This window comes from Lissotriton helveticus, chromosome 11 (assembly GCF_964261635.1).
Source record: "Lissotriton helveticus chromosome 11, aLisHel1.1, whole genome shotgun sequence".
NCBI classification, from domain to species: Eukaryota; Metazoa; Chordata; class Amphibia; order Caudata; family Salamandridae; genus Lissotriton; species Lissotriton helveticus.
Genome location: NC_136072.1, coordinates 485,764,505 through 485,791,703, shown reverse-complemented (window position 1 = coordinate 485,791,703; position 27,199 = coordinate 485,764,505).

The window sequence follows — 27,199 nt, the reverse complement described above, 5'->3', positions numbered from 1 at the left end:
AGGGTTTCCCATTCTTCCCTTGAATTCAGGCCACGTTTAATGGTGTCGAACTTAATCATAAACCATTGCTCCTGCTGTTTCCTTCTTTTTGTACTGTCTCCCAGTCTGGTTTGTTCCTTAATTCTCTCCAGGATCACCCACCTGATGTCTTTTACATTATGTCCCTGTTCTTTCCAGTGGGTAACCAGTGGTGCATTCTCTTTGCTGTTCTTAATCGCTGATTTATGCTCCCCTATCCTTAGCCTGAGTTCCCTTCCTGTTTCTCCTATATATCCCTGATTGCATGGGCATAGAATCAAGTATATCACATTCTTTGTTCTGCAATTGTTCAATGTTGTGATCTTCTGTGTGGCTCCATTTAATTTTACTTCTTTGGTTACTATGCAAAGTTCACATATACAGCAATTGCCGCATTTATGGTTCCCTACCGCCTTTGTTCCTGTCATGGTTGTTTGTCGTTCTACCACGTTATCTCTATAGGTGTGTACTAGACTACACCTAAGATTCTTGTTCTTTCTATAGGCGTACAGCGGACGTTCTAGTATAGTCTCCGCCCCGTCATTTAAGATTTTCCAGTTATGGTTTATTATGTTTTTGACCTGATTTGCCACCGCCGAGTACTGGCTTACCATAACTATTTTTTCATTAGTTTGCTTCTTCTCTTTTTTGACTAACAGGCAGTCCCTATCGTAAAACCTAGCTCTTTTTAGGGAGTGGTCTATGAGTTTTTTCGGATAGCCCCTTTCCTTAAACTTAAGTTTCATCACTCCTGCATGGCGATAGAAGTCCTCCACAGTAGTGCAGTTCCTCCTTAACCGGAGAAACTCCCCAAAGGGTATTGAGTTGACACAGACAGAGGACAGAAAGGCACAAAAAAACGAGTGGGATACAGACAGAGGACATAAAGGCACAAAAAAACGAGTGGGACACAGACAGAGGACAGAAAGGCACAAACAAACGAGTAGGACAGAGGACATAATGACACAAAAAACGAGTGGGACAGAGAGCATAAAGGCACAAAAATCAATTGGGACAGAGGGCAGAAAGGCTGGGACAGAGGGCAGAAAGGCACAAAAAACGAGTGGGACAGAGAGCATGAAAGCACAAAAAACGAGTGGGACACAGACAGAGGACAGAAAGGCACAAAAAAACGAGTGGGACAGAGGGCAGAAAGGCACAAAAAACGAGTAGGACAGAGGACAAAGGCACAAAAAACGAGTGGGACAAAGAGCATAAAGGCACAAAAAACGATTGGGACAGAGGGCAGAAATACTGGGACAGAGGGCTAAAAGACACAAAAAATGAGTGGCACAGAGGGCAGAAGGGCACAAAAATTAGTGAAAAAGAGGGCAGAAGGGCACAAAAACGAGTGGGACAGAGGACATAAAGGCACAAAAAACGAGTGGGACAGAGGACATAAAGGCACAAAAAATGAGTGGGACAGAGAGCCTAAAGGCACAAAAAACGATTGGAACACAGGGCAGAAAGACTGGGACAGAGGGCTAAAAGGCACAAACAATGAGTGGCATAGAGGGCAGAAGGGCACAAAAACGAGTGAAACAGAGGGCAGAAGGCCACAAAAACGAGTGGGACAGAGGGCAGAAAGGCACAAAAAAACGAGTGGAACAGATGGCAGAAGGGCACAGAAAATGAGGGGAAAACGAAGTGGAACAGAGGGCTAAAAAGGCACAAAAAACGAGTGGAACAGAGGGCAGAAGGGCACAAAAAGCGAGGGGAAAACGAAGTGAAAAAGAGGGCTAAAAGGCACAAAAAATGAGTGGCAAAGAGGGCAGAAGGGCACAAAAACGAGTGGTACAGAGGGCAGACGGGCACAAAAAACTAATGGCATAGAGGCAGAATACAGAAATATAGGGGAAGCTAAGAACAGAAGGCAGAACGGGCAGAGAGGCCCGGGTGCAGCGAGGGAAACAGAAGGGAAAACTGGGCAGAGACACGGGCAGCGAGGAGTACAGAAGGAAAGACCGTGAAGAGAGAGCACAGGGATAGCGAGGGGAACAGAGGGAAGAAAACGGGGCATGGGCCACGTACAGGCAGCGGGGAAGACAGACAACAGCAGTCAGAGACACAACAATGAAAATACAGGCAATACAATACATTTGCAAACTGCCCTTAAGACCCTCATTGTAGCTCTGTATGTGTGAAAATGCATCATCTTTTCACTTTTTAAAGTAAACGTTTTGAGTGCCATTTGGTGCCGTAGACGCGCGCGGTTGGTTTGGTTCCTGGCGCACATAGCCATGGTTGCAGCGCACAGAGACCCTCCAGTGCCGCACACAGAGGAAAAAAATTAGAGGGAACATTGGTCACTACACCCACATTTTTGGCAAATAGTCTCTGCATGTTGCAGAGTCTGTTAAGAGAAACATATGGCTTGGCATACAGGCAAAGGTCAATGCCATTGGGGTGACGCACAGGGAGATTGACGACATAAAGAAACGATGGTACGACCTGCTCATCATGACCAAGAAGAAGATTGCTGCCCAAACAAAAGGAGGCTGGTGTGACAGGAGGTGGTAGAAACAAAGCACCAAAACTGACTGAGCTGGAGGAGTTAGTGATATCAACCCTGGAGCCAGAATGCATCCATGGGATAGTTGACTTGGACAGCTCAGCAAGAGCAACGAAGAAACAAGGTAAGATGCTTGGACCCTAATCCAAACCCATTACCCTGAACCGTTCCCCACTGTGTATAATCATTACACTCCTGAACAGCTTTTTCTGGGGGCCAGCAATGCATCATGGGAGACGTAGTCATAGTTACATACATGCAATGCATACACCATACAATTCAGCAAGGCATGCCACACACATCTCCAAGCACACAATGTACACTAGGCAAATGTGTGTAAACAATTTATTTAACCCCTTCGGCGCGGATGACGAGCTCAGCTCGTCATCAGTTGCGCCGCTCGCACGCTGATGACGAGCTGAGCTCGTCATGTAACGCGGCTTTTAGAAAAAAGCCGCGTAGCGCAAAAATCGCCGCAGCGCGCATGCGGTTAAAAAGTACACACAGGTGAACAAAACCATTGATCCTATGTCCATATGTTTTCACAGGAGAGTCCTCACGCAGTACAGCATCAGCAAGGGAGGAGAGTGCACCAGCAACTAACAGAAAAGAAAAAGAGAAACAAAGCAAAGGTCATAGCGCTGTAGAAGGAGGCAACAAGACATCCCAGGAAGCCTCAACACCTGAGCGAGCCACAACACCTCCCTATTGTTTGGAACCCCTGAGTTTGAACCCACACCGCTTACACCAACACCAACGTCCAGGTTGTCCATGCAGGGAAGGGCAAGTAGGCCTGATGTGCCCCCTCTGAGGATCCTGGATACCTCAGATGAGGAGGAGGATGAGGAGAGCGATAATCAAACCATTGCACCTGTGGCTGACAAGGCCAGGCCACACATTACAGCAGGCGCTGCGCGTACCAGTGTCCTTGGCAGGAGAGCACGTGAGGGTGGCGAGGGGCAGGAAGGAGAGAGCGTCTTCTGTGGCCTGGAGGCCTCAATGGTGAAAGTACAGCGCCTGCAGGCTAAGGCAATGTTGGCCGTGCACAGGCAGGCGCACAGCATAAACTACAAACTGTCACACATAGACAAGGGAATAGGCAACATTGCTGGTAGCTTGGAGTCAATTGCCAACGGGATGTCAGACATCTTAACATACATGGGTGTACTGTCTGATAAGTTGGACAGGGACCATCTAGAGCGTCGCAGGGAGCGGCAGTGTATGCGGCAGCAGTCCAAGGCACTTAACCGATTTGCAACATCAACATCACTACTGTGCCGCCGCTCAATAACCATGCAGGATGCAATAGTGCACTGCTGCACAGACTTGACACGGGGCATGGGAAGAGTGACCTCTGCGATGGAGCATATGCTCACCACTCAAACAGGCACTGCTGGTGACACGGGTGTGGAGGAGACAGAAGGGTCCACCAGCAGGAGTGGCTCCAGCACACCTGTACCAGAGGTGCGCAGGAGCTTCTGGCGCAGCAATGCTGAGTCAGGCCCCAGCCAAGATATGGAAACCCAGCCACGTAAATACCGCAATGTATTGCGTGGCTGTAAGCGTTGAACATTGCCTGAACTCCACAGGACTGCTCACAGTGACGGCAACTGAGCACACGCAGTCATGGACATGGACATTGATGGACAATGGCTTTTATTTCTTTACATGATGTAGTGAATATTAAACTACACTCTTCAGACACTATACCTGTCTGTGTGTCATACATTACCTAGAAATATCGACGTGTGATCTCTGCCCGACTCAATCTACCATCTGTTGCTGCTGCTCCTGTTGCTTGGGGCTCTGCCTGTTCTTGGTCATCATCAATGTCCTCGTGATGTGTCACCTCCACCCCTGTGCCTTCTTTGGTGTCAAGATTGTGCAACATGGCACAAGTCACTATTATCTTGCAGCACAGGATGGGGGTGTACTGCCGTGCACCTCCACTCTTGGGAAGGCAGCGGTACCTGCTTTTGAGTAGCCCAAATGTGAGCTCCACTACGTTGCGAGTTGACCTGTGAGCCACATTATAACGCCTCTCACTTCTGGTAGTTGGATTGGGGTAGGGTGTGAGCACAAAGGAACGCAGGGCATATGCACTGTCACCTATGGGAGAAAATAGAGCACCATTAGTCACATATGCATCACATATACATCTGCCATGACTATCAGGGTGTGTCACTGTTGTTTTCCTAGCAGATATCCATCGCCAAAATCTCCAGCAACAAGCCGTGTGTATATCCCACTATTCTGGAAGATGTAGGAGGCATGGGTACTACCTGGAAATTTGGCCACTATGTCTGTGATGATGTTGGCAGCATTGCATATCACCTGCACATTGATGGAGTGCGTTGACTTACGGTTTCTGTAGATTTGTTCAGTGGCTGCAGGTGGACAGAGTGGAATGTGGGTGCCATCTATGCAGCCTATCACGTGAGGGAAGTGTGCCAGTTGATAGAAATCAGTTTTTGTTTTTGCAAGTTCCACAGGTGTGTAGGGAACCGGATGTAATGTTCCATTCTCTGCGTCATGGCCTCCAGGAACTTCTGGAAAAATCGTGAAAGGCAGCTCTGGGACACACCACCAACTGCAGCAATCACACTCTGGTAGCTCCCAGAGGCACGCAGGTGTAGGCTACAGAGCACCTGCACATGGGGGGGATGCGTGGGCCCTGGGTTTTGGGTGATCCCTAATCAAGTCCAGGATGGTTCTGGGGTACAGCCTGTACCTCTGCAGTATCTCTGGCTCAGTCAGTTGAAATAGGGTGATCCTCTGCCTGTAGACCTGCTCCTCCCTCATCCAGACCCTCTCTCCTGCTGCCTGTAGCCGTTGCCGCCTCACAATGACATAAAATTGCGCCATTCTTGCAGAACTGTTCCATTTTGGGCCCCTTTTTAAAGGCTGCACCTGGTTACCACCTGCTTTCAATCCATGGTAAATACCGACTCATAAATACCGAATTTCATCGGATTCTGTATTTTTTCCCTTTCCTACATCTCGATGGCCCTTTTTTACCATTTTTTTTTTTTCCGAATCGGTAAATAAGAACTCGGTAAATAAGGATTCGGAGAATTACGATTCGGAATTATACCGGCTCTTATTTACCGATCCGGAACTTTTTTGGCACCTACATCTCAAATTCCAAAAACTGGTTGGAAACGGACGAAATTACCGAATTTCGGCCGTTACCGACCGGTATTTGGCGACCTACATCTGGCCCCAAGTGTGGTGTGGTGTGTGCACCTACCTAACCGAGTGGGAAACTAAACTCTCTTAGGTTGGAAAAAGTCTGGTGACAGTGCGCTCTATAAGTACCATGACATTTACATTTAGGGAAGTCTGGTGCATAGGGTCGAAGTGGCGTCGGAAACCGCAGTCGTTCTCAATGGGAGTCTTCAAAGTAATGCCACTGCTGGAAAGAAGCAAATTGTCCGGTGGAACCCACAGGCGGATTCTTGAAGGAAGGAACCTGGAAGCAGAGTGGACAGAGTCTGGGTCACTCAGGAGTGACCAGGGGCTCGGTAGACGAATGCCCACCGATGTTGGGCTCTTCAGGTGTGAAGAATGAGACCTTGACTCTGCAGCCACGGGGACCAGGAGACATGAAAGACATCCAGGAGCCAGATATGAGCTGTCCCATGAAGGATGTTGAGTGCTTAGGGGTCAGTGTCTGGTGGGAGCACCAACAAGCCTTGGCAGCGGCAACCCACGAAGTAGGTCGAGGAAGGTCATGGTCTGGCCCAGCAAGGACCAGGAAACTCACCACAGTAAGGGGAGTCAGGGCAGGCCTGAGGCAACCAGGGGAGCCCAAGAAAATCAGTGTTGTCTCTCAAATGGACCCACAGGCCGAAGGCACAGGAGTAGCGAGGGGACCCCTAGCAGTTTCACAAATTATCAGCTTGCAGGGCACAAAGTGCGAGGAGGCTGAAGTCTTTTGTACAAAATGTGCACAGAGGTAGGGGCTATCAATAGCGCAATGCACTTAGTTGGGGAATGCCAACAAGCATATGCAATTGCAAAAGTACACGCTGCACAGGGGTTCATGTTATGCAGTTATGCAGTCTCCACGAGGGATACTGGCCTCAAACACGGTGAGAGGGCAGCTCAACCTCTAGGGAACATAGAAACCCACCTCCTGTATTGGTGGAGCCTTCAGAATCCACAGAAGCTCAGGATTAGGACAATTGGGAGGATACTCCCCTGTCCTTTGTCCAGTTTTGCGCCAGAGCAGGAGTCATCGGCTCCCAGTACTGCTTTGAACTGGACTATGTACAGGGACGCCAAGTGTGCCCCAGATGCAGACTTTCAGGCACTTTGGAAGTGCACCCACCCAGCCCGATACACTAAATCCTGTCTGGGAGGTGGTCACACCACCCTGTGACAGGATGCCTATTGTCCTGGCTTCCCCTGCTAGAGCTTGGCTCAGCAGCAGGAGGGCAGAAATGTGTCTCTGTTCGGCAATAACCATTTAGTGCTGCCTGGGACGAGAAGGCTGGTACCGGAAATACCAGTGACCCCACGAAGCTCGCTTCAGAAGGGTGGAATCATACCTCCCACACCAAGGAGGTATGATTCCAAGGTGTTTGATACCAAACATGACATGTTTTGTTGCAGCCGTTTTCGAGATAGCATTTTACACGTGTATATAATGCACTGCTACCTATATGTCTGGCTGCGTCACCGACAAACCGGAAGAATTGTCTCCGAAGGCTGCAGAGGGGCTCTGCTCATGCAGGGGCACCCTCTCATATAAAACCCAGCACTCTGCCTTCAGGATTGTCAATGCCTGCTATAGGGGTGGCTTATACGTTTTAAGTGTAGTGACTTATAGATATAGTAAACCTATATCTAAAGTAAGTGGTGCATGCACCATCTTACACAGGCTTCAATGGCAGGCCTGTAGTTCCATTTTCCATGGCCTCTCATGGGTGGCATAATACATGCCTCAGCCCATGGGAGGCTTCTAGGGTGTCTATGCCCTGGATACCTGTGTACCATATACTAGGGACTGACAAGGGTACCCCAGCATCCAATCTGGAGTGTACCAAAGTACATGGCATAATATTTTAGGGAGAAAGCAGATAGACTGCGGTCCTGATTAGCAAGATTTCAGTCAGACTAGTCAAAAACACTGTAACATCAAGCAAAAAGTGGGGGTAACCATAAGAAACAGATCCTACTTTCCTACAATATGTGTCTAGGAGTATCAGTATTTGAGTATATATCTGAGTGAGTTTATCAGTCCCTCTGTGGGCGTGCCAATGGCTGTGTGTTAGAACCCTACAGATACCTGGGAAAACTGGAAGACGATCTGGATATTTTCCGAAACTGAGGCATAAGAGCTTAAGTTGGTGTTTAAGAAGAAGATGAGAAGTTACAAGATGGCCGCCAGAAAGCCACAACCTTTTGAACACTCTAGTGTTGCAACCCTAAATGCAGGAATGGAATGTCTAGCGTGCACTGCCTCAGAACAATGCACTTCACTAAAGAAGTTTCTTGAGTAGTATGAAAACTTGTTACTCCGCGACATTTTTTAGTCAGGGTAGCTGCATCGCTTGTAAATTACGTTAAGTCTGTCGCGTTTGTTATTTTTACAAATTTATGGTTGTGAGGTTTGAAGTGCCTCTTCCCTGAGTTTGCCTGCCAAGCTCTGAGTTCATTCTTTCCGCTCTCTCCAGGACACAAGAGAGACGTTAGTGTCTCGTTTCAGAGTCAGTCAGGAGTCTCCGAATTTCCCAAGTTCCAATTGATGTATCGCTGAGAGAGATTAGTGTCTTTCTTTTCCTGGGAATTGTAGAAGCCTGTCATTAGCACCATACAAGAGTGAGGCTTCTTCCCCCCAAGCTTTAGTATTCAAATAAATCATCGAAGTCCCCAGAAAATAGAGCCCAACATCAGAGAATCGAGAAGCAGTAGGTAAAGCACTTACCAGAAGGCCCGAAAAGAATTCCGATTAATCTCTTCATTCTTCAAGTCCCTGAAGACACGCAAGTACTCTAAAAACAAGAGAAAGAAAAGATCCGAAAATGTATCATCAATTAACTAATAATATGTTTAATTGTGAAAAGGCAACATGTTTTAAAAGAAAGACAATATAACCGAATATTACAATACTAAGGAATAACCTAGACAATAAGTAATTAAGACAGCATATGAAGTTATAGAAGAGGGGCCACAGTCACAGGCATATAGGGTAATTTACAAGTCAAAGATGGAGAATTAAATTGCTGATAGAGTAGTCGTATGAGATAACATTGTATTGTGTTTGCTTATATCTCCCTTATGTAGTTTCCTCTCCAGAGAAGAACCGCAGAATAGAACAGAAAAAATAGGCGGAGACGTATTCTGGGAAGGACGCCAAGAAGGCCTGACTGTCTCATCTCTCTCCCATTCCCCTTTCCGCCCTCTGAGCTGATCTGTCAGTCTAGAAGATATTGGATTGGCAGGGAAGTTTGGAGAGGGGAATTAGGAAAAAATCTTCGTACTGCTCCAGTGCAGACTCAGGTGAGAGCCTTCTGACAATGTGTAAGTAACTATGCCAGTATATGACTTGCTCTCTTAGTGACTCTATGGCTCTGTAAATGTGTATGCAAGTCACTGTATTGGTTGCTTACTGACTGTGTTAGTGAGTATTCTGGTAGATAACTGTATGTGTACCTGCCTCAGGTATTGCTGGATACATAACTGCTGTGTGGGTGTGTGTGTGTGAATGTGTAAGTGCCACTATCACTGTCTGACTGGGTGTGTGATTGGCACTATGCTTTTGTAAATAGATATGTCAGTCACAGTATAGGTGAAAGACTGGATGTATAACTGGGCGTATGGGTCTGTAAGTGCATGTGAAACTCAATGAAACTAAAAGAGTACATGTCTTACCTCTTAAGCGCATATCACCCTGCTCTATGCCTACCTATGGTTTACCTTAGGGGTGACTTATATGTAGTAAAAGGGGAGTTTAAGGATTAGCAATGAGTTTTAAATGCCAACTCGACCTGGCAGTAAAACTGCACACACAGGCTCTGCAGTAGCAAGCCCAACACTTGTTTAAAGGGCTACTCTCTGGATGGGTGACTTGGTAGTGTCAGTTCTTCAGTACATATCCGAATGAGTGTATTAGTCCTTTATGTGTGTGTGTCATTGGATATGTAAGTAACTATATCAGCATATGAGTGGCTCTCTTAGTAAGTCAATGGGTCTGTAAATGTTTATGTAAATGGCTGTATGTATTGCTTACAGGCTGTGCTGTGAGTGTTGGGGTATGTAACTGTGTGTGCAACTGACAATTTTACTGCTGGATACATAACTGCAGTGTGAATGAATGTGTAAGTACGTCTATCACTGTCTGACTGACTGTTTGAGTGGCTCTATGCTTTTGTAAATGGGTATGTGAGTCATAGTATGGGTGGGAGATGATGTATAACTGGGTGTTTGGGTCTGTAAGTACCAGGGCAAAAGTCATATAAAAAGAAGTGGGGGGACTGACAATATGCAAATTACCTCATGGCATCATGTGCTGAACGTGTCCCGGTGTCTGAGAATAACACCGGGACACGTTCAGCATATTTCTGTGGGGCCCAGCTTCTTGGCAGGGGGGACGGCGTCCACCCTGTCAAAAGAGTGGGTGGACGCCGTGTACCTGCGTGTACCTCCGACTCGAGCCCTGGTAAGTACGCATGTAACGCACTGAAACTTCAAAGTACATATCTTACCTTTTAAGCACATGCCACCCTGTCCTATAGCCTACCTACGACCTACCTTAGGGTCACTTAAATATAATAAAAGGGGACTTTAAGGCTTGGCAAGAGGTTTTCGAATGCCAAATCGGCCTGGCAGTAAAACCGCTCACATAGGCTCTGCAGTAGCAGCCCCAGGACATGTTTAAAGGGTGTTACACCTCGAGCTTCTTGTTCGATTGTGTGGTGTAACTCACTTCTCACTACATCTCCCAAGATGCACCATTACTAGGAATTACTAAAGCTGAAATGGATTAGGCCTTCTTTGTGCGTCACCACAGAAACTCACACGCCTATTTTCACGTGTGATTGGCCTGAGAGATAAAAGAAGGCCTCACGCACTCTTTGACGCTTGGCTTACTTACCTGGTGGAGTTGGACCACGCCCCATCACCTGATTTCCTGTTTTGTGATGCTGATTCTTGTTCTGCACTTTCGGATGCCAGTGACTCTGTTATATTCCATATAGGTACCATAATATAGGCCTCTGTAAACTTGTTACCCTTCACCTATATTCTCTCCCTACATTACACCTGTCGCAGTTTACAGGGACTGATCTTTTACCTAGATATTACACTGCATTCAGAATGCAGGTTTTCCCTAGTTCAACATATCATACATTATGCATGAGGATTCTTGGAAGCACAGCAGGACTGCCATCTCCTGCATAAAATCAATGCATAAAGTTCATGCCCAACGTCATCCTTAGGGCGACACAGTAACACAGTAAGGTAGGACCCCTGGGGAGACCTATGGGGATATATACACAACATCTTGCTAAGATAGACAGAAAAGACCGAGACTTCCCGGCCAACACACTGACCAGAGACGCTGAGGTTCCTGCATACAGACACTCCAGCTCGCAGTGGTCTAACATCCCACGCGGGGTGTTCACTCGAGACCAGGACGGGGTCCCATAGTCTCACACTTCAGGTAATGGGGTTGGCTAAATCCTAGAGGGAGTTTTGGCTTAACACCTACACCCATGCTAGGTACACATAGGTACATCTAGTTAGGGAGGCATCGTAGGAGTACACATCTTTTATCATGTGTTTTATATACTTGACTGTATTCATAGTTATAGTAAGATGGTAGAACTATACCATCCTTTTACCTTTATAGTACTGTTAATCATTTATATCTTATACTTATACGGTTGTTGCAGCACATCTATTCTACACCAGAATAACAACTGTTCAATAAATGCTTATTAAAAACGCCCAGCCCGTTTTAATTTGGTGTATCTCTATGCGACAAACTAAGTATGCACGAGTGACTGAGCAAAAGGTAGTATATTGTTTCCACAGTCCTGAGGGATCAGGGTTGTCATGTTCGATGGTTGCCGAGAACTATTCTCCCCTTGGTAAGAGGAGATTATAGTGGCACTGAGCTAGTTGGTACAAAAGAGCAAACATACCCAGTGGAGGGTGATCAGAGTTTGTCTGCCCCCAATCCTACAGTGTATGTTGTCTAAACACGCAGATCCTGTATACTTTTTATAGGAACTACACAACAACGCTCTCACTTGTAGACTGCCTTCATCCCGGGATTCAGTTCGTCTTATGACCTAACCAGAGGATTATCCCCGTTCGTACTTCTTGTCCTGTACTCGTAAACCAGTTTTTGGTTCTTTGCATTTGTTGAGCCTGCCTGACAACTTCTGGATGGCAGCAGATACATTGGGGGTCTGGTCTGAAATGTATATACAACAGCTACTGCCAATTATGCGACAGCCCCCCCCCCCTCGGTCAGCAAGGATGATGTCTAACACCATCCGTTTTTGTAAGGCAACAAGCCTCGTAGCCTGGAGCTCAGCTGTGATATTCGTTAGTATCCCTGCTGTCGTAATAATTACCCCTTCTACAACTCTGGTGAGCCAACGAATATTAAGGCTGTTGGACATAGGGCTCCAAAAGGGTATGATAACCTTCATGGCGTCTGTGAACTGTTGCAAAATGGTATCTGTCTGATCTATATCTTCTGTGTTAATAGCCCTTCTAACTTGAGGTAGGTATGCACTCCTACGCTGCAATTGATGGTCCTTATGGTAAATGGACGGTGCTATATACACTGGGGAAGAAGAAAAGAGAGGTAACATATATCTGACCATCCCCTAGGAAGCCAAACATAAGCTTGGGATCCACAGACTAAATAGACATTATATGGTGGGAGCAAAGGAGGGCTACTAATCGGACTCAACGTATATGAGTGATTGCAATTACTCTCTTCCACTTTCACCTTCCTAATTCCCCAAACACAGAAACCCACTGTTGTGTTGACTAAGGACACTGGCATCGCTTTGTCCTTAATAATATTGTGGGTTTGGAAAGATTGGCAATATTCAGTGGCATTGTACTTGGAAATCTAACATTTCATTTTGAAGCCATGTTTAGTTCTTTACCTTATCATATACATTCATACAAGCTCTTGGAGATAATGTATCATGGGTCTCTTGTTCTCCTAACCCTGTGGTAGTAAACACTTGATAGAAACTTATATATTCTACCACAGTGCGAGAGTCAGCAGATGTCATATTTATAGCAGAGAATTGAAAGTGATAATGCACCATAGTAAACAGTTCAAATCACCCTTCCCAACTTCCAAGATAGGATAATGGCATTGATAATAAAATATCACTCTTATATGTAACATAACAGACGTATCATGGGCCTGATGCAACATTTGTAAAAATGTACCTAGCTACTCTAGGCATGGAGGGGTCAGTAAAAAGGGGCTCAGACACAGAGGGTCCAGTAGAAGGGGCTCTTGAATTGCCTTAATCTCCGGGGGCAATGCTGCATTTAGTACCTCATCGTTCTTGGCCCCTGTTTGGGTCCACTTAACCTTGGCATCCAAAAAGGGGACAAATTGTGGGACTTGCTCCCACTCCAAGTCCCCGATTCCTTCATTTACCCACTGGTTGTAGGGTAAGGGGAGAGGCACTCTATGGCAATGCTGACAATGAATACAGTTATTTCGACCGGTGACTTTGACTGCTGTGCGTGTTGCAAGGAGCACCTGGACCGGACCCTTCCACCTCGGCTCCAAGTTCTTCCTTCTCTGAAAATTGCGGATCAATGCATAGTCACCAGGCCGAATGTAATGTCCTGGCACCTCGGGTACTGGCGGAAGAGAATCCTGGAGCTGTTGGTGAATAGAACGCAAACATTTAGTCAACTCATACAGATAGTCCACCAACAGAGGATATTACATTTCTGAAAACCGACAAGGATGTGGGAAGCCGAGTGCACAAACACGACCTCGTAGAGTGACAGTCCTGTTCTAGAATGTGCTGTTGTTCGTGTGGACAAAAGGGCTAATGGTAAAGCATCTGTCCACTGCAACCCTGTGCTCTCCTGAATCTTTTCCAATTTCAGTTTGAGAGTACCATTGTACTTCTCAACCAAACCTGCGGGCTATGGGTGATTTGCAGCTTGAAATTTTTGTCTGATATGTAGTCCCTCACAAACTAACTGGATGACTCTGTTATCACTCCAAATCAAATGGGGCAAGCCTAAGCGAGGAAAGAACTCCTTCAGGAGTACTTTTTGCAGTCGCTATGGCTGTATTTTCTTTGGTGGGGCAAGCCTCAACCCATTTACTGAATGCACAAACAACCACTAACACATATTTCAAATTGTTGACTCGGTCCATTTCTATGAAATCAATCACAAGGACCTCAAAAGGGAAAGTGGGAGGTGCAAAATTACCAGCAGGTGTAGGGGTACCTTTTCCAGGATTGTGTATCATACACACCATACAGTATTTGACCAAATGGGCGGCAGTCTTCGGGATGTTATCATTTTGCCATACAGGGTCTAACAACTTACAAATACCTTTAGCACTGACTTGAGCTGGCCTGCGCACCATGGTGACTATGGGAAGAACATATGCATCTGGTAACATTAATCTCTGTTTCCCTGACTTATCAGTCCACCACTCCTCCTCAACCAAACATGCTGTGCTTTCCTGCCATATTGCTAATTCCTCAATTGCTGCCGCACTCTGTATCTCCTTGACATTTTCCAGCATATCCTCAAACATGGTGACCTCGAACACCCACCTCACAGGACCTGCTGTCTCCTTAGATGTCTGGTCTGCAAAGGCGTTCCACTTGCCCACATCATCAGTAATTTTCTTGTGGGCACTGCACTTCACTGTCCCTAATTTCTTGGGGAGCGTCAACGCCAACAAAAGCCTATGTATAAGGGGGCAATGATGGATATTCATCCCATGGGAAGTGAGAAACCTTCACTCTGCCCAGAGCCGTCCAAAATTATGGGCGACTCCGAAGGCATACTGACTGTCAGTATAGATATTGACAGCCAATCCCTCACTCAACTCACAGGCTCGAATAAGGGCAACAAGCTCTGCAGCTTGAGCCGACTGATAGGGAACTTGTGACATCTCAACTACCGTGTGCAGTGTTGTGATTGTGAATGCAGCTGTTGTCGTGCCATCTGGTAACTTAAAACAAGAGCCATCGACATATAGTTCGCCTTGAGGGTCGGATAGGGAACATCAGTCAGGTCTACCCATCCTTGCAGGTGAGATTTACATCGCCTCAAGGGTCCCCCACACTCTATTGCCTACCGGCGCAGCCGAATTGAGGCGCTGACGCCGGCACGCAGAGGATAGCCGCCGCCATCTTAGGGGAGGGCAGGGTAGCGGTCCAGCTCTTGGACGACTCCCGCCCTCCCTCGTTACTTAAGGGCTCACTCTCTGCCTGCCTACAGACTACTGCTTACTTTCCCCTGAGGCGGAAGCCGGGGGCGCTCTTTACTGTCCCTCTATATTACTCAGTGCACGTTTGGCTGGTAATTACTTTTTAATGCTGTAAATATTTGAACTGTGCTTTTTTAAATTACCTGAAGAATCGATCCTTGCAGGTGAGATTTACATCGCCTCAAGGGTCCCCCACACTCTATTGCCTACCGGCGCAGCCAAATTGAGGCGCTGACGCCGGCACACAGAGGACAGCCGCCTCCATCTTAGGGGAGGGCAGGGTAGCGGTCCAGCTCTTGGACGACTCCCACCCTCCTCTCTATGTATAAAAGCAGATGGACTTCCTGTCCGCGCAGTGGGCGGGCGCAGCGGGCGCACCGATGGCGCGCCGAAGGCAAGCCCGTCTGCGCCCGTCCGCGCCTGGCCCGTGCCCCGGGCCAGCCCCCCTGTCTGTCGCTCTGAGGTTGGCACTATCCGCTGGACTAGAGAGCAGCTTCTTCAACTGAGATCAGGTACATGCTTGCCGTTCTCCCGCTGTTCTCCGTGCAATTTGGAGGGTCGCCCTTTTAAATGCCCTCACTGTGATTTGGTACTTCCTCCATGGGGAAAACGTGCCCTTCCACCTTCCACCTTGACCAAGCGTTCTATTCACCCTTTGACGCTGAAGGCCGGCTTGGTCAATTGCCGCTCTCTCCCCCGCCATGCCAGCGAGATTTGGACATCACTTGTCTCTCATGCCTGGGATATCCTGTTTCTTACGGAAACCTGGATAAAAGACACTTCCAAACCGGACATCCATCTAGCTACTCCCCCTGACTATCTCCTGATGGGTATTAACCGAGAAGGTGGTAAAACGGGGGGTGGTCTTGCTATTATCTTGAGATCGCATCTTCATTTGACTATCAGGAAACGTACGGATATAGGACCCGATTGAAGCTATGTACTTCACTATTTCGGACTCAGCTGCTGTTATTCTGGCTGGTATCCTAGTTTATAACCGCCCCAACGCCTCAGCCCCCTCTCTAAGGCTACTAGTACACCTGATAGCGGATCTTTCCCTCAAACATCCACACTTTATAGTGCTTGGTGATTTCAATCTGCATGCTGAAGATGCTTCTTGCTCTCAGGCTACTCAACTATTAGACACCCTCCAGGGCTTGAGCCTGATCCAATTAGTTCAGGGCCCGACTCATGTAGCGGGCCATACTCTTGATTTAATTTTTTCTAATCATCCCGGTATTACAGTACACCCCTCCCTTCCCCTTACCTGGTCTGACCATCACCTTCTCCCGTTTGAGATTATGCTTCCTTCGGGACCTATCCCGGCGATGCTTGGTAGGGAGTACGGGAGAAAATGGCATAAAGTCACCTGTGCTGCCTTAGACCCTTTTTTCTCTCACCAACCAGATCCACTAACTAATGATATTGATGCAAGCGTGGCCCTGTTCAATTCGGCCCTAGTGCTTGCCATTGAGGCAATTGCCCCCCTACAACCTGTCACCTCTGCAAGAGCCCGACCTTCGGCCCCGTGGTTCTCTCCGGCTCTGCGTGAGGAAAAGAGCCGCTGCAAAAAACTAGAACGTAAATGGCGGCAAACCTACGACTCAGAAGCTAAAATTATCTACAAGTCTGCTTTAAAAAAAATTCTAAAACTAAAAAGATCCACAATGAGAGACTTTTTTGCCTTACAAATTAAAAATGCGGACAACTCCTCAAAAACTCTTTTTAATATTGTAAAAGATTTTGTTAAGCCCCCCGCCATGGTGCCCCAGAACTCTGCTAGCCAGGCCTTATGTAATGGTCTGTCGTTGTATTTTCAAGACAAAATTGACAAAATTACGTCCTCTTTTCTCTGTCTTGACCCCCCCCCCCCATCTCCGATGCCAGGGACACTGTAACATCGTCTCTGGTGGCCTTTAAAGAGCTTACCACTGAGTCTGCACTCAAACTGTTTACCCGGTCTAAATCTGGCTCCCCTCTAGACCCGGTCCCTGCTAAGGTCATGGGTAACCTGGCCCCCCTCCTGGTCAGCCCACTTCTTTCTATCTGGAATTCTTCACTGCGCACGGGCCAATTTACGACTGTCTGGAAGGAGGCCATGTTAGTCCCAATTCTGAAGAAGGTGGATGCGGACCCGGTGCAATTTTGTAACTACCGCCCCATCTCCCTTCTCCCTAAACCAGCGAAAATCCTGGAAAAGACTGTGCAGTTACAACTGGCGGAGTATTTAGAAACCAACTCTCTGCTACATGACTCATAGTCGGGATTTAGAACTGGCTTCAGTACTGAGACTGCTCTTTTGGAGGTCTCTGAAACGATCCGGGAGTGTGTGGATAGGGGCGAGGAGGCCATGCTGGTCCTCCTCGACCTATCCGCCGCTTTTGATACGGTGTCCCACAAGATGCTATTGGATCGTCTGAGGCAGATTGGGCTGGGTGGCACCGTTCTGTCTTGGATTAGCTCCTTTCTCAGAGGACGATCGTAGAGGGTCCTCCTCAGGCCTTTTGAATCAGAGGGTAAACCCCTTCTGTGTGGCGTACCTCAGGGCTCTGCGTTGAGCCCCTTGTTTTTTAATGTGTATCTTGCCCCATTGGCCAAGGTGGTGGAGTCCTGGGGGGTCAGAGTGATCTCTTATGCTGATGATACTCAGCTTGTGTTTTCTTTTAGAGATCACTCTGACTCCAGCTTCGCTTGTTTTCGCCATTGTCTTGATAACATATGTGCCTGGATGACCTCTAATCATCTCAGGCTCAACACTGATAAGACGGAGGTCTTATTTTTTAATCAGAAAACTACCATACCCGCTATCCTATGGTGGCCGACCGTGCTCAACCCCCCGCCCAATTCTGTCCAAACAGCTCGTAACCTGGGCTTTCAATTTGATAACGCTCTTTCCTGTAATGCCCAAATTAATAAGGTTACGGCAGCCTGTTTCGGGAAACTGCGTATGATCAGAAAGATCTTCCCGTACCTTCCTCTGGATGCCCGTAGAACTGTCATTCACGCCCTGATCACGTCACATTTGGATTATGCTAACAGTCTCTATGCCGGTGCCCCTTTATACCAAATTGAACGTCTTCAGATTGTTCAGAATGCGGCGGCAAGACTGATAGGCAATATCCCATATCGTCAGTCGGTTGCATCTTACCGTAAGAAGTTACACTGGCTCCCCATTTCCCATCGCATCCACTTTAAGATGCTGACTCTTGCCTTTCGGGCCCTTAATGGGTCGGGCCCGGGATACTTGAGAAAGAGACTTGTACTCTCCCAAGCACAGGCACACAACAAAGCGCAACTTTTATTTGCTCATAAGACTGCTGACATGCAAGCTTCCAAGTCAAGGTTTCATGCACATCTTTAGTGGTTAATGCTAGCAGAGGCATTTGTTAGTAACGAGTAGTTAGGGATCCATTGGCAACAATAGGAATAATGCAAATAAAAGTGCGCACATTCTTTTGAGTTTGAGGGATAGGCATTTTAACAATGGTACTGATACACTCAGGAGTCAATCTCCTACCCTCCTTTGACAGTAGGTGACCTAAGTAGGTGACCTCCTGTAGACAATATTGAAATTTGGAAAGTGACACTTTATGTCCGTGGTGTGCCAAATGCAGCAACAATTTAACTATACTGTCTCTGTAACTCTTTTCAGTGTCAGAAGCAATGAGAAGGTCATCTACATATTGAAGCAATACGTTACCTGAGGGAAGTGTGAGGGAGTCCAACTGGTCTTTTAAAGCTTGACTATATATACTTGGCCTCTCAGTATAGCCCTGAGGAGCGCAACAGAATCTAAAGCTTCTGCCAGCTGGTGTAATACCGAGCAAGTGCCTACTATCTGGATGGATCGGAATACTGAAGAATGCATTTTTTCAGATCAATTTCAGAAAAGAATTTAGCAGAGGGAGGAATTATCATCAGAAGAGCAGTAATGTCAGGGACCACCGGAAACCGAGGAACCACTATTTTATTAACTTCACGCAAGTCAATCACAAAACGATAAACGTCTGGATGATCATCAGAGGAACCTGAAGTTGCCCTCTTAAGAATGGGAAGAATAGGGCTATTACATACATTAGCAGTCGTCTCTTCAACAACTCCTGACGTAATCAAGTCCTGTATAATCTGCAACAAGGCTCTCTCCCCTGCTTGCGGTATTGTGTACTGAGGAATACGGGGCAAAATGGCATTGTCTTTAATTTTAATGGAAACTGGAGGTATCTGCACTAGTCCTCCATCGGTGTCACCCGTTGCTCACAACGTGGGCAGTACGTCCTTAAATTCAACACGGAGGGGCGCATCTTTGGACAGACACTGCTTAGTGCTGATCACATTCGGACCCATTGTCATGTAAACACCTACCGGGGAACAATAAATTGTCGCATGCAACTTCTTTAATAAATCTTAGCCCATCAAATTTTCCCCGCAATTAGATGTCAACAAAAATGTCAAATCCACAGTGAAAGGACCTATAGTCAGTGTAAGAGGTTAGGAAATGGGGCTTACAATCAGTACGCCAGAAAATCCTACCAAAACAGTATTATGGCCAGACAGAGCTGCCCCGGGGACCAGTGAACGAGAGATAGAGCTATTCATTGCACCTGTATCCACCCAAAATTCCTAAGCTGAGCCATGCAAATCTGCAGTAACATAAGGACCGCGCTGATCTATAGGTATCTGAATTGGTCCCTCACTCTTTCCCTGGATGTCCTAGCTGTGAGACAGTCCCGTCACCTTGTCCACGTCATAGTCGTCATGATAATACTGTCTGCCTCTATTGTCATTGAAGTAGGTACTATCGGAACGATCCTGTGAGGCAGCGCCATGCTGAGCTCTGTCCTGTCTACCAGCTCCATGACCCTGTGCACGAAAACCTGATCCTCTAGGGGCCGCAACTTTCTGCAACAACACCGGACACTCGCTACGCCATTACCACTCCTCTTTACAATATGCACACTGATTCGGCCCTACATGTTTAGTATTCCAGTTCGTACGCAGAACCTGTCAGCCCGAACCACCACGTTCTCTATTATTTCCCCTAGAAGCCTGCTGCAACAACACCTTTGTCTTCAATTCCTTATGCTTTTTCTCCACCTTTTCCTTCTCCTCATTTTTCCTGTGCTCGTAATACTCCGCCATACTCAATATTACAGAAGGGGAGGAGATAGTCCAAGTGCTCTCCGAGGCCTGTAACCTAGTCACAATTTCAGGAAGCAGTTTCATAACAAATCTATTAATGAACAATCAGACACCTCCCTCCACCAACAAATCCTGTCTGCTAAAATCCCAAAACATCCCTTCAAACCGAGTAAAAAAATCAGACACACTCTCATCTTTCTTCTGACGACATGCCGCTAACTTGTCCCAATCTACCCTTCTCGGTGAAATAAGAGAGTGCATATACATAATAATTCAAACAGGCAAAGCTGGTATCTCTGCCTTAGGCTCTACCCAGGCTTCCTCTCCTGGTCCCACGCTTTAATCTGATCCCAGGTACCACCCAATTCCACAACATGGTCCTGTGTCTGCACCCGCCTCCAAAATTCAAAGGGCACCAGTAAACCAAAGAACATTTTGATATCCGCAAGTGTCATCACTGTCGATGAAGCGGCCTCAGTCAATTCCTTATATTATGCAGTAGGATTTTTCCTAAGGTCAGGTAGCTGAGTCTTAAGGGACAAAACCTCCCTCCTTTTCCATGGAGTGGAAACCCATTGTTCTTGGAAATGGGCCTCTACCCTCGGTCTAATAACAGTATTCTGCCTATCCCGTAGCTCCGGTAGTTCAGGATGGTATATTGGATGAACTTTCCTCATCGGAAACTGGGATACTGTCTTTGGGCTCTTTTCAAGCAGCCTACTTCGATAAGCGACCAGCGTCGCAACAGTACCAAAAACCTCACTGGATGCCATATCACCAGCATGTACATGGTCCCTAATATCATAAATGATCTGGGGTGCTACATCATTGAAACACTGATCCCACAGTCCAATCAAAGTAGCCGACATGTGCTCAAGGGCATGCTTCGGCACAAACGGCTCATAATCTTTCATCACACTCCACACATCCTCCACACTGTAAATGGGGTTACGAACCCACTGAGCGGCCTGAATAACTACCACCCTTTTCTCTTCATCTCTCACATCAGAGCATATCAATATCCGCCGAGTCGCTCCCTAGCAGTCGCCCAGTCTCCATCTCCTAGTCCACGTACAGGACCACGTGCACGCTCAGTGATGTCGGGGGATTGAGGAACAGGGAAGGAGTAGCAACAAAGTAACAGGCACCAACGTTGCTGGTTACTGTGTCGTAGGTGTGAGGGCTGGCGAGAGAGATGCTGAAACAATAGGTGTAGTAGGGAGACTGGCAGTTATCGTAGCCGCTGAAGGCGAAGTCAAATAAAGGGCAGAAGGCACAGAGGCCGAGACAGCTTGATCAATAGCAGAAGAAACAGAAGTAGTAGAGACAGAAGGAACGGAGGATTGAGGCTGTGGCGTAGCAGGGTATATTTTCTGCGGGGCAGAGGTCGAGTATCTAATAATTCCTCCACAAATGTATCATTTTCTTCTCGGGCAACATAAGACTTTTCGCATTGTAATCGAAACTTCCTTTCAGCACACTCTATTCCTCTTTCTATTTTCTCTCTATCGTGCACTACAGCTTTCTGAGTCAATATCTGCATTCTCCCCTTCTGGGCCTCTTTCCCTGCTTTCATTCACATCTGATTAGCTTCCTTTTGCCACGTTTTGAGTTAATCAAACATCGACTGCCTACTCCTTTTCGCAAACAATTTTTCCTGTAAAAAAATAATTTTCTGTCCATCAAAAGTGCCCGTCAATGGCCACTGCAACTCGGCATTGTACTATTTGTGCCATAACGATCTAAACATAATAGGGCCAAGCCCATGTTTTAAGTACATGTCAAAATTTGCTGTGCCTTCTGGAGGCGCTGGCTGACTTTCTTCCAATTGAGCATCAGCAGAACAACAACGGTAGCCTAAACAAAACACCTTACTAATGCACAGCATTTTCAAAAGAAAACAAGTTCACAAGTTCACTATTTATGGTTAGCAGATATTTGCAAATATCTTTACCAAAGTCGGTCCTCAGACTTCATTAAATACAAATCAAAATGGTACCATGTTCATAAAGAATGCAAACAAATTCAAGCACTTGTTCAAAGACGGTAATCAGACTATGTCAAATACAAATCAAAATGGTACCATGTTCATAAAGAATGCAAACAAATTCAAGCACTTGTTCAAAGACGGTAATCAGACTATGTCAAATACAAATCAAAATGGTGCAATATCCACAAAGAACCAAAGCACCTTGTGCACACAGGTCAAACAAGTTTTGTTCTCCACTGCCGACTCTTCAGACCAAATGGTCAGATCCAAGGGTTTCCCCGTTCAGCACCCAAGTCGGAATGATCAGTGGACGAGACACCGCCCGTGACTGTTGTCAAAATATCCTGGCAGAAGAGGGGTGAAACCCTGAAACCGGTCCTAGGATGCTTGTTTCCAGTCCAGGGAGGACCTGGCCTGGCAGTTTGGGCTGGACTGTTCCCATTGGGCGCAGGGTCAAGACGGATTCGCAAATGGCTTGGTCAAAACTGGAATGGCATGGTGCGCAAAATAACAATGGCTTTAGGCCCAGATCTCTGTACTGGGGTGAATGTATGACATTGTTCTGCATTCTGTCCATCAATTGTTCTTTTTGCTTTCGTCACCCTGAGTGGGACGGGTATGCCCAGACATGGGTCCTGTGCTCTCCATGCCACTGGAGTCAGGCTATCCTGGCTGAAGAGGGGTGAAACTCCAAAACTGGTCTTAGGATGCTTGTTTCCAGTCCAGGGAGGACCTGGCCTGGCAGTTTGGGCTGGACTGTTCCCATTGGGCGCAGGGTCAAGACTGATTTGCATATGGCTGGGTCCAAACTGGAATAGCATGGTGAGAAAAAAAACTATGGTTTTAAGGCCCACATTTCCCTACTGGGGTGAATGTATGACATTGTTCTGCATTCTGTCCATCAATTGTTCTTTTTGCATCGTTAAGACAGACGGGGCAGCTGAGAGTAGAAGACTCTCTCATGCAGAGATCCCCGGTCCGCCCGTCCGACCCAACGTGGCCTCGACCTCCTCACCCGTCCACAGCAAGGATGGGTCAACCGATGGAGTCCCTGTTTGGGACCCAAATGAAGGAAGTGACCCGATTAGGGCCACCCGGGTTACTCACAACTACCTCTCGGCCTTCCTCACAAATGAAGAGTGGGTCAGACAGTAGAGAATACAAACCAAAGTTATTTATTAGAAGTACACCCAAGTGGAGTCCGGTCTGACCAACCTCCTTAGATTGCTGCAGAGGGACTGACTTCTGCCAACATGACAACACCTAATGTACATCTTCAGAATCACTAAAAAACACGCCCAGACTGGAAATTTCCAGTTGGTAGTTGGAGAACAAAGGTGATACACAAAGATGAGTTGCAATCCCAGGACCGGGTGCATGCTATCGCAGCGTCAAGGTTACTCTGCCTGTGCCCGCCGCTCTAAGGGTGGGAGCAGACCTATTTTGTGAGAAAGGTATGTGGTGGGGAAAAAAAGTTCATTAGTACAGCAAAACTGAACCTTGGGGAAATACAAAAAAATATTGCAACTGCTTTCTGTTGAGGCAGACAGAGTGAGACATATATTAGTTTTGATCATGTCTCAAAATGGCGGCTGAATACAAAATGGTGCCACAAATGCTAACTTAAGTCATGCATAAAGAATTCGTCTGTCATGGTTCCAGCTAGGGGAGAGTGGCGGTGCGTGTGTCGTATGTTTAGTTTTCCGATCTTGGTTGGAGCGCAGGACGGCATGGCAGGTCAGCGGTCCAGCACTCCAACCAAGAAGCACTCAGGCGGGTGGGATGCACTACCTGGTGAGACCGCATAAAGCCGCGGTACTCCAACCCGTTTGTTCTTCCAGTACTGTTCCTGATGAGCCCGCCCCTGTGATCTACGACCTGCCTACAGACGCTTTGGAGTTTTGACCAGCGCAAGACTTTCGCCCTTGCCTTCGCCTGCTGGTGCCCTCCCTGCTACTGGAGCCCCAAGGCTCTTAGACTCCTAGAATGTGACACGCTCTGATACGCGTGGTCACGGGTTTCTTGACTCTGTCCTGCGGCGCAGGAGCACTTTTTTTCCCCAGTCCCACGACACGCTCAGAGAGCGTGTAGTCATTGCCCAATCCCCCGCAGCGCAGGAGCGCCTTATTTGTTTACAGTGCAACATGCACAGGGAACGCATGTGCACTGATTCGTGCCTGGTCCCCCGCAGCGCAGGAGAGCCTTTTTGTTTACAGTGCAACACGCACAGGGAACGCGTGTGCACTGCTTCGTGCCTGGTCCCCGGCAGAGCAGGAGCGCCTTATTTGTTTACAGTGCAACGCGCACAGGGAACGTGTGGTTTTCTTTGTTCTCCTCACCTCCCAGGAGTCCTCCTTGTTTTTCTTTACGTTTTCATGCTGCTGCCACGCAGGTGTGCGTGGCCGCCCTTCACTGACGGTTGGATCGCTGATGCCATCTTCTTCCAGTGATTCAGGAACTCCAACCTTTGCTTCAGGTGACTATACCGACCAGTACTCAACGTTCCTTGTATTGATGTGAAAGTTGTATGTATGGTCAAGATAGAAGGGTGGGCAGGCGTACTAACCAATTGGTTCCTCTCTTACATAGCTGGCGATACCGAGACAAGTGCCCTCAGTCTAGTGGGATTCTTCACCAGGTCTTCACAGACGACGTTCCTTCCACCACCTTTTGACTCCTTCCCCATGTCCCATCCTTGCCTTGGTCAGTATATCCACCTTGGTAGGGTAAGGAGGGGGATGGTGGAGGTTGTTCGCGTCGTCCCTGCGAGATAGCTCCATGACCATTCCAGGTAAGCTTGTGGGGTTCTGACAGAACTGGAAGCCCACGTATCATATCTCGCCTGGAAGTCATGAGCAACCCCGACATCACCCTTCAGGACCTCGGAGCCATGTTGACCTGTATACAGGCAGAGAACATGAGCTTATGCCAGGATATCACGGCACTACAGGGCCAGATAGCGGTAGGGCAGACAGGGGCTTGGAGTCCAGACCCTGCTGTTAGAGCCAAACAGGAGGGGGTGTTGCGCTCTCCTGTGTCCAATCCGGGAGCGTCAGTACCCGACTCCTGCGACCACAACCTACTGTCATGCCTCAAGCCCCCTCCCAGTGCGCTGTCCCTTTAACTGTGCACTATTTAGGATTCTTTGACCCTTGGAGCGACGCTTCACGTTCTTGCGTCTAGCTCCGTTGGGTCCGTTTGCTGCCTGACTTCCTGTGCCTGACTTCCGTTTCTACGTCCTGGCGTTCTTCCTGCTCGAGAGTGTCCTCGGCTCTGTTGGTTCTTTTTTGAGCCTCCGCAGCCTTTCTCTCGTGTTTACCAAGCGCCTTGCCATTGCGCTTGTGCATTTTGACACGTTCCGTGTCGTTCCCGTTTTTTATTGCCTTCCCAGTGTTTCGGTGTCCCGCCCGGCGGCCGGGTTTATCTCCGCCATCCGGCGGGATTCCTCTCCCTTCTGTTTGGCCTCAGTTCTGCTCCGCTTGTCGGCCGGGCTTGTGCTCCGCTGACGAGCCGGGCATCCTCTCCCTTCTGTTGGCCTCATTTCTGCTCCGCTTGTCAGCCGGGCTTGTGCTCCGCTGACAGGCCGGGCAAACTTTCCCCCTTCATTCTCTCCAATACCGGGGTGCTCCGCTGTCAGCCGGGTTCTTCTTCGCTGGCGGCCGAGTTGTTACCGGTGCTCTAACATTAGTCAGTTAGGGTCTTTCTTTACCTTATGTTTTCCCTGCCCGTCCCTTCTGACATCATTTCCTTGGGGTCATTCAACTCTTGGGATATATCACTTATTTGGACTTGGTATCTTGCGTGGACCAGTGAGGATTGGGCTACAACTACACGTTCCAGAATCACGGTAACAGCGCATTATTGCGCTGCACATTGTATTGGTATAAGGAAGATTGTATTGTAGTGTTTGATTTCCTGTTTTGTTTATTGTAGATGTTGTTCCCACTATCAAGGATATTGGCAACCGAGTTCTTGTATTCAATCAAACCTTTGGGGTGTGCTTCGTGGCAGTTAAGACAAAAATCAGAGTGAGCATGATATTGTTTAGTCGCTCATAACACAAGAATATATAGAGTCATTAGACTTATGAGTGTTTTGCCTTCTTCACTGCAGCTCCAGATATATCCATTTCCAGAGGTTCTCCCATATCCATTCAGGGACATTAACATACATCCCGCTAGGTATGAAAGGTTATGTTGAATAATTGCGAATGTGATTGTCCTATTCAGACTCAAGAATATTACTCTTTTGCATTACAGTCTCTCTTGTTGCCAAGCCCACAAGAAGGTTGAGACGACCAGTCTGAAGACCCTCAACACCCAATTGTTATCCCCAACCTTTCCTTGTTTTGTCTCCCTGTTTTCCCCTGTTCCGCCTCCTGTGCTCTAGTGCTTGATAGAGTCGGAAGGCTGCAGGGGAAGGCTGTGGACTATACTTCGGATTCCTGACGCTCCTGCAGAATCATCGTGTATCCTTTACACCTACCCATACAGGTGATAACCCCTCATCCCATCCAGCTAGCACCCCAGAGCGCTTTTATGGTGACAGCTCCAAGTACAGCATTTTCCTGAAACAATGCCAACTGCACTTTATGGCGCGTGCTTCCGCCTTCCCTGATGACGCCTCCAAAGTCGCTTTTATCTTGTCCTATCTCGGAGGTGACGCTGCCCAGTGGTCCATACCATTGGTCGAAAACGATGACCCTATGCTGTATAGTCTGCCTGTCTTCAAAGACACCTTACGACGGATGTTCGCTCGCCATACATTTGTGCAACAAGGCTCTTCTGATCTACTGCACTATATTACCACCTTCAATCGGCTTGTCATCGCAACCAGATGGCCATACTCCAAACAGATATCTGTGTTTTACAGAGGATTGCGGGATGAGATCAAGGACCTCCTCTCACAACACTCCGATCCCCTGGAAGACATCAGATCCTTTATTGACTTGGTGCTCAGGATAAATTTCAGGCTGCAAGAGCGAAAACATGAATGAAAAAACCAAAGGCACTGAGTCCCGATACCTTGAGTTCCAGGAATGAACCAACAAAAGCCCATGAAGTACCCAAACTTATGCGGA